The 13,404-nt window shown below is 39.1% G+C and overlaps 1 non-coding gene across 1 annotated transcript; it reads left to right on the top strand.

Moving 5' to 3' along the window:
- The first annotated feature begins 12,988 nt into the window (after positions 1–12,988).
- On the top strand, positions 12,989–13,181 carry LOC145261411 (U2 spliceosomal RNA). The gene has a single exon (XR_013864441.1). It is a non-coding gene; the product is annotated as a U2 spliceosomal RNA (small nuclear RNA).
- Positions 13,182–13,404: the final 223 nt, after the last annotated feature.

The following is a 13,404-nucleotide window of genomic DNA, read 5'->3' as shown; positions in this document are numbered from 1 at the left end:
GACAGCAGTGTGGTAAAGTGATCCAAACTGTATTTTGGATTACTTTAAATACAGTACGGATCACTTTACCACACTGCTATCAAAGACATTCACTTCAGATTTTACCATGCAATTATGATGTGAATTTTTATATCCTTTTCATTAACTTCCCTTAGTCTATGATATTTAAATACTTAAAAACTTTTAATTGTGATTTTCCTTGTCTCACTGACTTTAGCAAATAAGGTGTAAACATAATTATTTGCTAATATTTTGTCCTCTGAAGAGATGGTAGACATCGATATCCTATTGGATAAGGAGTTAGAATATTTACAACGTATTTTTTGTTTTACATAGAATAATAAAAATCTTTTGATTTGAAATTTAACCATTTCACGTCATAAATTTTTAAATTTATTGAATGACTAAAATTTGATATATATATATATATAAAGGTTGAAAATAATTTTCCGTTGAAAAACATGAATATAGTTTGTACACACACACACACACACACACACACACACACACACACACACACACACACACACACACACACACACACACACACACACACACATATATATATATAAGGTTGAAAATATTAATTTTCTTTTGAAACACATGAATATAGTTTGTATAGTTTGGTTAATCATGTTTTAAATGTAAGTTTTACTTTTTCTGAAGCCAAACAGCGATCATTTTAAATCTCTATGCCAGTATTGTCACTAAACCAGAATGCATTGAATTAAATTTGTTACGGTTTATAAGGTTCTCAGTTTGAACCTGTTCAGGTGTTGGGTCATGTACCCGAGGAAAAAAAAAACAATTTTAAGAGAGGAGACACCATTCATACAAATAATCAGTCAAGATGAACTCCCCCTTTTTTTTTACAATTTTATTTGAAAAAATAATATTCCGGTACAATTTAATTCTGTCCTCTCCCGCCCTTATCATCACGTCAGATTGGTTCTGCTTTTTTTTTGTACGCACACACACACACACACACACACACACACACACACACACACACACACACACACACATTCCAGGCGAAACTTTAATAAAAAAAACCGCCAAAGCAACGTTTCCTTTTATATATAAAAATGATTTACAATAGCACATTTCTCTTCAAACGGATACACAAATTGATTTTTATAAAACCAGCAGGACGCCCTGCGTTACCCGGTCAAAAAGCAAGCTTAAATATGATATTTTAATTGATAAAGATTTCGTATTTTTTTATTATAAAGCCAAACCTCTATTGATTACCATATTGTTAGTGCTATCCCCATCCGGCGCTGGCCAGTAGTAAAATACGCTTAAATATTAAATTTTAATTCATGCAGATTTCGTATTTATTATTAGAGTGAAATTTCTATTGGATACTATATTGTATCAGTCTCAGCGGAAAATGATAACTTCGACATAACTTTTCTTGGTGATGGAAAAAATTATTACAGGTAACTAAAACAGTTACTGACTGTCAGTATAGTTTACCAGAAAACACATTTCGCAAATAACACTCGCACGACGACAATTTTTACAATGATTTAGAAAGTTATAAAATCGAAACAAAAACATTTTCTCTCAAATTTTAGTCGTTACCATCTGAGCTATAGCAAATGGATAAGAAACGTTAAAAATTAAGCGACTTAAACGGAAAAATGCATATTTGCCCACGTGAAGAATAACAGTTTTAGTGTACTTAGTCCTGCTAAGGTCATTTATTTAAATTTTGACCGCTTAGCAGCTATTATTACCGACCACAAACCAAATCGAATATGTTTCACATGCCCAAGTTCCATATAATTCAAGCTTCAAGTCTGTAGACCAAAAATAAGAAAGGAGTTTGGTAAAGACTGTTCCGCACACAAAAATAAGTTCACTTATCTCTGTCTCTGCCCCTGTCTCTGTCTGTCTGTCTGTCTCTGTCTCTGTCTGTCTGTCTGTCTGTCTGTCTGTCTGTCTCTCTCTCTCTCTCTCTCTCTCTCTCTCTCTCTCTCTCTCTCTCTCTATATATATATATATATATATATATATATATATACAGGCTCCTTCAATTTTTGACAGAATATGGATACCCGCGAAGGGGTGTCCGCACGTGAAAATTTTGTGGCAGGAGGTGCGCAATCTGCAACCACTCATCTCCTGAGCCGACATTGTTAAATATCAGTGACAACTGAAGTGTATGTACAAGATGACTGAAAACAAATGCCGAGATAAGCGGAGAGCACATACAGCGCCTAGAATTCCAAAATGGTCAACCATCTGGTACTAACCGGCTCAACGTTGCATAAATTCGGTGATCTGGCGAGGACCGGTGTGTCAGCGTGATTTTTCCATGCACACACACACACACACACACACACACACACACACACACACACACACACACACACACACATATATATATATGTATGTGTGTGTGTGTGTGCGTGTGTGTTTGTGCGCGAATGCTAGAGTGTTTCTATTCTAAATGCTACGCAATTATACACAATATAGAAAATATACATAAATACAACCGATCGTAATAGTTAAATGAAACCAATAATCCAATAAGAACCCATAAAAATGAATAATTAATTAATGAAAGTTGATTTTCAAAGAAATATGTAAATTAGTTAACATTTATGAAGTCACTCGCATATCCATGACTGAGAAGAGGTTCGTTTAAATAATTTTTAAATTGAAAAAGTGTAACGTTGTCCAAATAAACTACGGTAACGCAAAGGTCTATTTTCGGCCCAAACACGTTGTATGTAGACGCGGTCTCAGTGGAAAATGATAACTTCGACATAACTTTTCTTGGTGACGGAGAAAATTATTACAGGTAACCAAAACAGTTACTGACTGTCAGTATAGTTTACCAGAAAACACATTTCGCAAATAACACTCGCACGACGACATTTTTTTTTTACAAAGTACAATTTTTTGGAAGGGAGGAGAAAGAGAGTAGTCTCTCGCGTTCGCCGAACGTAACGGGTCAACTGCAACGCGTTAGTTTCTTTTTCTTTTCTTCCTTCTTCTACTCTTTGCTTCTTGTTCTCTCCTCCTTTCCTTCTCTTCCGATATTAGTCCATGTATGCAGTTCATAACGTAATGCTCACACAATTCCCCAATTGCTAACGCGATTATGTTACAAAAATAGGCTATTAATATCAATGTCAATGCGGCAAAAACTCAACTTTATATATATATACTAGCATTTCAGACCGGCGTTGCCCGGGTGGTTGGAGGTGTATGTTGAGTAATAAATAAATAAATAAATAAAAATAAAGCGGTCAATATTTTTAAATTTGACCCCTATGATGACATCTTAACATTTATTGCATTGGGTTCAAATAAAGTTATTAAGTTAGATTCATATCCAAGGAACCTATATCTAAAATTTCAAGTGTTTAGACCCAAAAATTGTCGGAGGAGATTGGTAGAGTTCTCAAATGTCAACTCTTTTGCGTAAGGAAATGTACACACACACACACACACACACACTGACACACACAGACACGTTCACTTTTATATATATATACTAGCATTTCAGCCCGGTATTTCCCGAGTGTTTGGACGTGTGTGTAGCAAAAAAAAAAAAAAAAAAGAAATGGTAGTAGGAAGGCAGGCTCGAACCAGTACCGCGAAGGACGAAAAGAACGGGGGGAAAAAACTGACGTATTTGTCGTTACGACCACCGCTCCAACGGAAGTGACGTAGGTTTTAATTAAGTCTAGACAATAGAAAGGAGAGGATTACTTTAAAAAAAGCGCCCCCCCCTGTAGAAAAATTTCCAGTTGAAGGTGAAGATATTAATGTTTTTAGCCAATTTTTCGGGATTTTCGTCTGAAAGGTAGAACTTTAAAACGATACTGATCTTGTAAAAATCCGTTGCCTCAGTTGAAAGTTTTAGGCACACTTGCAAACATACATACATACATACATACATACATACATACATACATACATACATGCATACATTTATGTATTGGTAACTAAAAAATTTCGACATAAACCGATTAAAAAGCTTGCGCTATCTCTGAATACCATTTATGCAAAATTTCAAATGTTTAGCCCATAAATTTTCTGAGTAATTTGGTAGAAACGCAGTGGTCAATTTTTTTAAAAATTTGCCCCCTATTAAAACCCCTTAACATTTATTGTTTTGGACTCAAATTAAGTTATTAAGTTAGATCCATATCCAAGGAACCTATATCTAAAATTTCAAGTGTTTAGACCCAAAATTTTCGGAGGAGTTTGGTAGAGTTCTCAAAGGTCAAATCGTTGAGCTTTGACCCCTTAATAGCCATATTTCTGGGCGAAAACGGATCACAAAGATTTTCCCAAATCTCAATACCCTGTATATCAAATTTCGAGTCAAAGGTGAAGATATGAATCTTTTAAGCCAATTTTTCGATATTTGTCGTATGAAAGGTCGAACTTTAAAACGATACTGATCTTAGTAAAATCTATCGCCTCTGTCGAAAGTTTTAGACATACATACATACATACATACATACATACATACATACATACATACACACATTTATATATTGGTAACTAAAAATTTTCGACCCAAACCGATTGTAACGTGCATCCAGGAGATAAGCGCCCGCGTGTTTGCGTGTTGTGCGGGTACGTGGGAGAGACGGATGAGGGGAAAAAGACTTACCTCGAGACCAGCTCAGCGTTACCGACCAAAAATAGAAAAGAGGGACCAAGATGGCGACCGCCGTCTTTTGTAAAGTATGATGTCTCGCAAAGTCACACGAATTCTCGGAATATGCAAATTTAGCCGGCCTAGAACGACGATAAAAGCGGGTGAGGGGAAAGACGTGGGTGAGTGACGATTGAGTTGGCTGGGGAATTGTGTGGCTGTTGCTTCTTGTGCCGTGTTGAGGATATCTTACCGTGTTAAAGAGAGAGTCGGGCGCCATCTTTAAATTTTGCTCGGGGAGCAGGGCGGCGCTGACGTCCTCTCCGCCTCTAGGACTATGACCGAGTCGAAATTTGACTTAAAGCTCATACCCGAGTTTGACGGGTCCACGTCCATCGTCGACTGGGTTGAAAGGGTCGAGCTGACGTGCGACCTTTGTGAGGTGAAAAGGGTACACACTGTAATTCCCCTGAGATTGGCTGGGGGTGCCTTGAGTGTATATCAGCAACTCAGTGCTGCCGAAATAGCTTGTAAGAAAAAAAATGTAAGGAAAAATTAAAGATGGCGCCCGACTCTCTCTTTAACACGGTAAGATATCCTCAACACGGCACAAGAAGCAACAGCCACACAATTCCCCAGCCAACTCAATCGTCACTCACCCACGTCTTTCCCCTCACCCGCTTTTATCGTCGTTCTAGGCCGGCTAAATTTGCATATTCCGAGAATTCGTGTGACTTTGCGAGACATCATACTTTACAAAAGACGGCGGTCGCCATCTTGGTCCCTCTTTTCTATTTTTGGTCGGTAACGCTGAGCTGGTCTCGAGGTAAGTCTTTTTCCCCTCATCCGTCTCGCGAGACCCAGACATGCTGTGGAGCTGGAACTGTCAAGATCTACACGGACACCGGTGCAGCCACTAAGATCAATGTGCTCGTGACCCAAGGAAATCTCCTGGGGTTTGACCTGTTGCTCGGATACGATGCCATCAAGGCGCTGGGGGGAGTCGCAATTCATCGGGATGGAAAGGTGCGATTCTTAGAGGCCCCAGTGTGTGCAGCGCTCCATATCGATCGGCCGGATTTTACAGTGGACTACGACTCGCGCAAGAGGGCCTGGATTGCATCTTGGAAGTGGACCGAGGGAATGGCACCGACTAAACTCAAGAATGGGGTTGCAGAGTACCCTATACCCAGTGAGGCCCGAGCAGAATACGAAAGGGAACTAAAGGCGTGGATCCAAGATGGCTGGTTAATCCCCTACCCTGAGGATAAGCTTGGGCCTCCGAAGGGTCTAATACCCTTGATGGCAGTAGTCCAGCATAACAAGTCGAAAGTACGGCCCGTGCTGGACTATAGGGAGCTTAACAAGCATATTGAAGCCTACACTGCCGATGCTGACGTATGCGCCAGTAAGTTGAGGGAATGGCGTCAGAAAGGCACTAATGTCTCAATATTGGATTTACGAAAAGCCTATTTACAGGTGCGAGTTGATGAGACGTTGTGGCCGTTCCAGACAGTTTGGTTCCAGGGGCAGAGGTACTGCCTTACACGCCTTGGCTTCGGCCTAAATGTGGCACCACAGATCATGAAGACTATTGTCAACACAGTATTGTCCCAAGAAAAGCCCATGAGGGACTCAACGTCAGCTTACATTGATGACGTATACGTCAATGAAGATGTACAGTCTGCGTCGTGTGTCAAAGAAAAGTTGGCTCAGTTTGGTCTGGAATGCAAGAATCCCGAACGTTTAAGGGAAGGAGCACGTGTATTGGGATTGGATGTTTATGAAGAGGATGGCACCCTACAATGGAGGCGTGGCAGTGAAATTCCAAGCATCCCCAACCTCGTTACAAGGCGGACCGTTTTTTCTTGGTGTGGAAAACTTGTTGGTCACTTACCGGTCTGTGGCTGGCTCCGCGCAGCTGTTGGTGTGATTAAACGCAGAGCAAATTTAACAACCACGGGTTGGGATGACATATCCGATGATGTCCTACTAACTCTGATGATTAAAGAGACACTGGAGAGAGTGAACAAGAAGGACCCTGCCTGTGGGCGGTGGTGTGTTAACGGAGACAACGTAGGTGTGTGGGTTGATGCCAGTTCTTTGGCGTTGGGAGTATCGTTGGAGCAAGGAGGAAACGTGTTCGAGGATGCGTGTTGGCTGCGGCCCGTAACAGATTCTCAGCATATCAACCTGGCAGAGCTGGACGCTGTTGTAAAGGGGGTAAATCTGGCCCTGCAGTGGCAGTCTAAGAAGTTGACCTTGTACACAGATTCTCTCTGTGTCTACCACTGGGTGTCTGACACACTTTCAGGACGGACACGAATCCGTACCAAGGCAGCAAGCGAAATGTTAATACGGAGAAGGCTAGACACGCTAAAAAACCTGGTATCTGAGTATGGGCTATCACTGAGCGTCACTCTGGTGCCATCACATTGTAATCGTGCTGACCAACTGACCCGTGTACCTCACAAATGGTATGAAGCCGCGAAGATGGGAATGGAGATTACTGCTCGATCTTGTGCAGTTGCAATCGACCCATGTCAAATACAAAAATTCATGCACAGAGCGGACATCCGGGTATCAAGAGGACCCTTTATTTTGTGAGGCGTGCATACCCAGCAGTGACCAAGATGGATGTCAGACAGATCGTCAGAAATTGTGAGGCTTGCCAGTCTATTGATCCTGCACCAGAGCGATGGCAGAAGGGTCGCTTGGAAGTTGAGAGTGTGTGGCAGCGGCTGGCCATGGATATTACCCATTACAGTGGCAAGCCCTTTCTAACTCTCATTGATTGCGGGCCTACGAGATTTGCGGTGTGGCGGCAGATGACCAGACAGGATTCAGCAAATGTTGTTCGCCACCTATCATCCATTTTTTTTGAGCGAGGTGCGCCGGAAGAGCTCTTGACTGACAATGATGCAGCGTTTTGTAGCCAGCAAGTCCGGCAGTTGTTAGATGAGTGGGGCGTCCGTCTACGGTTGCGATGTGCGCATGTGCCATCAGGAAATGGCATTGCTGAAAGAAGCCAAACCAGCATCAAGAGAATTGCTGCCAGGAAGCGATGTACTATTGCGGAAGCAACATATTGGTACAACATTACGCCAAAGGACGGGACGTCCCCTTCAACCGCACCTGCGAATGCTATTTACACGTACCGAGTCGGAGTGAAGGGAATCAACACTACGCAGCCAACCGACAAGGGAACATATAACAGATATGAAGTGGGAGATCCAGTGTGGGTGCGGCCTCCAGGAAATCGGTGCACCGACAAGTTTAAGCGAGGACACATATCTGGAGTGATTAGCCAGCAGTCTGTTTTGGTCGATGGAACCCCACGACATGTGCGAGATCTTCGCCCAGCTACCGAGGTGCGTCATACAACTACAGAAGAAAGCAGTGAAGCGTCTAGCGATGAGCTGCCGATGCACGGATTCAGTGAGCCCCTTCCAGAGACTGATAGCGATACTTCATCTGATGAGGCGGAACCAGATCCAGAGCCCGAATCTGAAACAGTGAATGTACCTCTTCGCAGAAGCACACGCACTAAAAGGCCACCCCCCAGTGCTCTCTATGTGATCATCAGATCAGGGGGGAGTGTAACGTGCATCCAGGAGATAAGCGCCCGCGTGTTTGCGTGTTGTGCGGATACGTGGGAGAGACGGATGAGGGGAAAAAGACTTACCTCGAGACCAGCTCAGCGTTACCGACCAAAAATAGAAAAGAGGGACCAAGATGGCGACCGCCGTCTTTTGTAAAGTATGATGTCTCGCAAAGTCACACGAATTCTCGGAATATGCAAATTTAGCCGGCCTAGAACGACGATAAAAGCGGGTGAGGGGAAAGACGTGGGTGAGTGACGATTGAGTTGGCTGGGGAATTGTGTGGCTGTTGCTTCTTGTGCCGTGTTGAGGATATCTTACCGTGTTAAAGAGAGAGTCGGGCGCCATCTTTAATTTTTCCTTACATTTTTTTTCTTACACCGATTAAAAAGGTTGCCCTTATCTCTGAATACCCTTTATGTAAAATTTCAAATGTTTAGACCAGAAACAGTCTGAGTAATTTGGTAGAGACCGCAGAGGTCAAAGTTTTTAAAAAATTTGACTCCTATTATGACCCCTTAACATTTATTGTATTGAGCTCAAATGAAGTTATTAAATTAAATCTATGTCCAAGGAACCTATATCTAAAATTTCAAGTGTTCAGACCTAAAATTGTCGGAGGAGTTTGATAGAGTTATCAAAAGTAAAATCGTTGAACTGTGACTCCTTTTCAGCCAAATTTCTTGCCGAAAATCGATCACAAAGATTTTCCCAAATCTCAGTACCCTGTATATCAAATTTCGAGTCTGTAGACATAAAATTGACAAAGTTATTGCGTAGGGAAATGTACACACACAGATGCACAGACACGTTCACTTGTATAGATATACTAGCATTTAAGCCCGGCGTTGCCCGGGTATTTGGAGGTGTATGCTGAGCAAAAACAAAAAAAAGATTATTTTTTTTAATTTGGACCCCTATTATGACCCCTTAAAATTTATTGTTTTGGGCTCAAATCAAGTTATTAATTCATGACCAAGGAACCTATATCTAAAATTCAAGTGTGTAGACCCAAAACTGTCGGAGGAGTTTGGTAGAGTTCTCAAACTTTGACCAACGATGTTTCTGGCCAAAAATGGACCACATCGATTTTCTTAAATCTCAGTACCCTGTATATCAAATTTCGATTCTGTAGACTTAAAACTTTCAACTGAGGCAACGGATTTTTACAAGATCAGTATCGTTTTAAAGTTCTACCTTTCAGACGAAAAATCCTAATATTAAAAAGTTCAGTTTAATAATTTTTAAATACGAAAAGTAGATGTTTAATATCAATGTAAATGCAACAAAAACCTCAACTTTGTATATGTATGGATAGAATATATATATATATATATATATATATATATATATATATATATATAAAAGGGGCGGAAATCTCTCAAAAGCTCTTTCGACTATCATCTCGTCAGGAGAGAATCGATAGTATAAAATTAAATAACATAATGCCGAAATAAAGAGCAAAAGGGGGGAACGAGTAAACGAGTACTAAAAGTGCCAGAAAGAAGATTAAAAGTAAATTTAATTTGTGAAGAGAAAAAAGCGTTTAAAATGACACCGCGAGGGAAGGACAAAAAAAAAAAGGGGTTATCAAATTTCCCCGAAGAGATTCAACGCCTTCACCGTATCCTTCTGCCGGCATAAAGATGGTTTACGAAAGGCAATAGAGACAGATTCCAAAATTCTTAAATAATTTTTGGAGTCCGCTCTATGCAGTACCTCAAACCACTCTATTTTATACTGATTGGCACAACATGGATTATCAACCAAATGTTGGCCAATAGCAGAGTCCAAAGTTGTAGAGCAAGGGAGATTCATAGATCCTACTCTACCCTGTCTAATTTTAGAAGGAACGTGTTGGTTTATACGAGTCCTTAAATGCAAGGAGGTCCGCCCCACGTAACCAGCGTCACACTGGCATGAAAAACTGTATACAATGTTACTATTGAGGACGTAAGGCAAACTATCCTTGCAAAAAGGAGGAAACGCTGGTCTAACATTATACACTAACCGCAAGGAAACAGCATGAAAGCAATTAGTAATGCTTTTAACAATCTGTTTGGTTATTTTCGTGGCATTATCCCCTATCCACGGTAATTTTAAGTAAACAGGGCATTTTAAAGGCCCGAATGGTTTAAGGGATTTGAAGTCAGCAACCTTTTTGCTTATACAATCATCAATGAGGTCTAAAGGATAACCATTATTGATGAAAATATCCCTGATCTTGTCCAGTTCAGAGTCCAATTTAATAGGTGAACAAATCATAAGGGCTCTATGTACCAAAGTACTTATTAAGCCGATTTTTCGCGATTTTGGTACAAAAGAAGACCAGTTCACGTACAAACCAGTAAAAGTCGGCTTTCTGTAAATTGTAGTGAGAAAACCACCTCTCGAACGTTCAACTAGAACATCCAAAAAGAGAAGAGTGTTATCTTTCTCACTTTCCACCGTGAACTGTATATATATATATATATATATATATATATATATATATATATATATATATATATATATATATATATATATATATATATTACCAAAATAATAACAAATATAAAAAAAATGGGGAAAGAAAAAATAAAATAGAACTGAGAATTTAAGCAAGAGCTCGTGAATAAAGACAAAGCGACAATAAACAAAAGGGACGCAAAATATAAAAAAAAAGAGCAAATGAAAAACCAGACGCGAAAAATATATTAATTTAGTCAAGTTTCATTGAAAGAAATATGTGCTAACTAGTTTTTATTTCCCAAAGCAGGGGTTAACAATTAATCTTCGGTACCAATGATAAAAATAAATAAAATAGAACGCACAAAAAGGGGTCTCTGATTGAGATACTAATTCTGGAATTAATTCTATCGAATGAAACGACAAAGTTAAATTTATCGTTCAAACGATAGTGACAAATAAAACGGGAAAATATACGGTGTCCCTTTTAAAAAAAAATCATACAAGAATAGTCTTACTTGATTTGTAAAATTTGAAAGAAAAAAAGCATGCGAAAAGGTGGCCTTTAAAAATATTTTTTTCCCTTTTTTTCAGTCTTTTTTTTGAGAGGCACTCTCACAATCTTCTAGAACCTTCTGGTTTTATTTTTCTTTTAAAATAGAAATATTCTGATAAGAGAATTTCGGTAGAAATGTTTTACAATGTGATATATTTCTTTAATAATACCTGCACCGATAAACTGTCTGTCTTGTCTCGCTGGCCGACAAATTAAATTTCTGTTTCTTACAAGAAATATCTCTAAAAAAAGGTTTCTCCGTTAGTCCTTTGAGACTAATAGTTTCCCACTTGGTAAAACCTTGTTGCTTTTTAATTTACTAAGAATAAACTTGTAAATGTTTTTCCCTAAAGGAGAAAAATACAGAACATAATATTTAACGCCAAAAACTTTCCTTGACGGAGTTACGATCAGTTCGTGTCCTTCCCAGAGATCGGCGAAATTCGAAAACTGAGGAAAGCAGGCAAAAGCCCTTCCTCCCTAACCCCCGCTTCTGATAGGGCAAGCAGAGGTGACAGCAGAGAAAGTGATGATTATGATGATGATGATGATGATGATGATGACAAGTCAATAAGTGTAAAAGACAAAAAAAAAAAAAAAAAAAAGGGGCCGAATCCTACCCTACCTTCTTCCGCCACTTAATGGCTGCTAGGATTAAACAAAATAAAATTCTGAAACTCTCTCAACAAGAAAAGAAAACAAATAAAACTTCTTTGGAAAAATTGAATTTTAAAATAAGCTAAATTTCTTTAATTCTACTTCTGAGGAGGAAAATTTAAAAACACAATTATGGAATTGAAAATTTATAATGCATTGAGAAACTTATTGTGAGGTTTTGATTGAGAGACCAAACTGGAATGTCTTAACTATTTCGCGAATCCACAACAGATTTACTCTGAGCATAGGGGAAGGACGAACATATTTATCCTTTCTCCTAAAGAAGTTATTAGTGATTGCCAATCTATAAGAAACTGTAAAAGTTTTTCTTGTATGAACCAAGTCGAGAAAATACAGTTCTAAAGGCTTGTCGAGTTTCTCACATTACGCTCGACAAACTAAGTTTGGTAAATTTCCAAAAGGGACTCAAGCCTTTTATACTTAAAAACCTTTCTAAAATCTTCATTAAGAATAGCTTCGACCCTTCCGGTTCCAGAGTCGAGGACTTCACCTGATTCTCACAAAATCTTCCCCCAAATAGTAATTCTATTACATAGGGAGAATTCTGAAATAAAATAATTTTGACTGTAAAAACTCTAACAGTACAAAAAGAATGCAATGTAGAGGCATATGCTCAAATACTCAATAAATTTCCAAAAGGGACTCAAGCCTTTTATACTTAAAAACCTTTCTAAAATCTTCATTAAGAATAGCTTCGACCCTTCCGGTTCCAGAGTCGAGGACTTCACCTGATTCTCACAAAATCTTCCCCAAAATAGTAATTCTATTACATAGGGAGAATTCTGAAATAAAATAATTTTGACTGTAAAAACTCTAACAGTACAAAAAGAATGCAATGTAGAGGCATATGCTCAAATACTCAATAAGGTATGAAATGTCTTTAATTAAAACTAATTCTAATGCAAGAAGGGTTGTCCCTTCAGCCTCATACCGACAAAATTCTACCAAAATTCTACAGAACATAATCTGCATCCTCACAGATTTTCTGAAGGGCTAAACTAGATACTATGTAGCCAACAAATACCCTAGATTTTACAGACATCTGGTACTAACCAGGCCCAACATTGCTTAACTCTGATTTTTCCTTGGCCTTTTGGCCAAGATCAGTGTAGTATCTGTTCTGATACTGCTCTTGACCTTTTCTGGCCTCCTTCTAGATTGAAGTAATTTTTATTTTTGTTCTTATCCAGAGTTCCCCATTTTGGGGAGCTGGATTTTCCCACATTAAAACCCGACCTTGTGTTTAACTTTGCCATCGTGGGGAGGCAAGTAAATAGGAATTTTGGTGATGATGAATATGCTGCATATTGATTCGTTATTTTTTGGTGTCATCCCTCCTCCATTGTTCTGATGAGGAGATTATATTTAAACTAGCAGACGCACCCGCCCTTTCCCGGTCTTTAATACACATAAATGTAATATTTTAATTTATGCAAATTTCATGTATATTATTATCGTGTCTATTTTCTATCGATTATTATATATTATGCTGT

Source organism: Euprymna scolopes, chromosome 37 (assembly GCF_053919585.1).
Source record: "Euprymna scolopes isolate OS-2025 chromosome 37, ASM5391958v1, whole genome shotgun sequence".
Taxonomy (NCBI): Eukaryota; Metazoa; Mollusca; class Cephalopoda; order Sepiida; family Sepiolidae; genus Euprymna; species Euprymna scolopes.
Note: the sequence above shows the minus strand (reverse complement) of the source record. Positions and strands in the feature narration are given on the sequence as shown.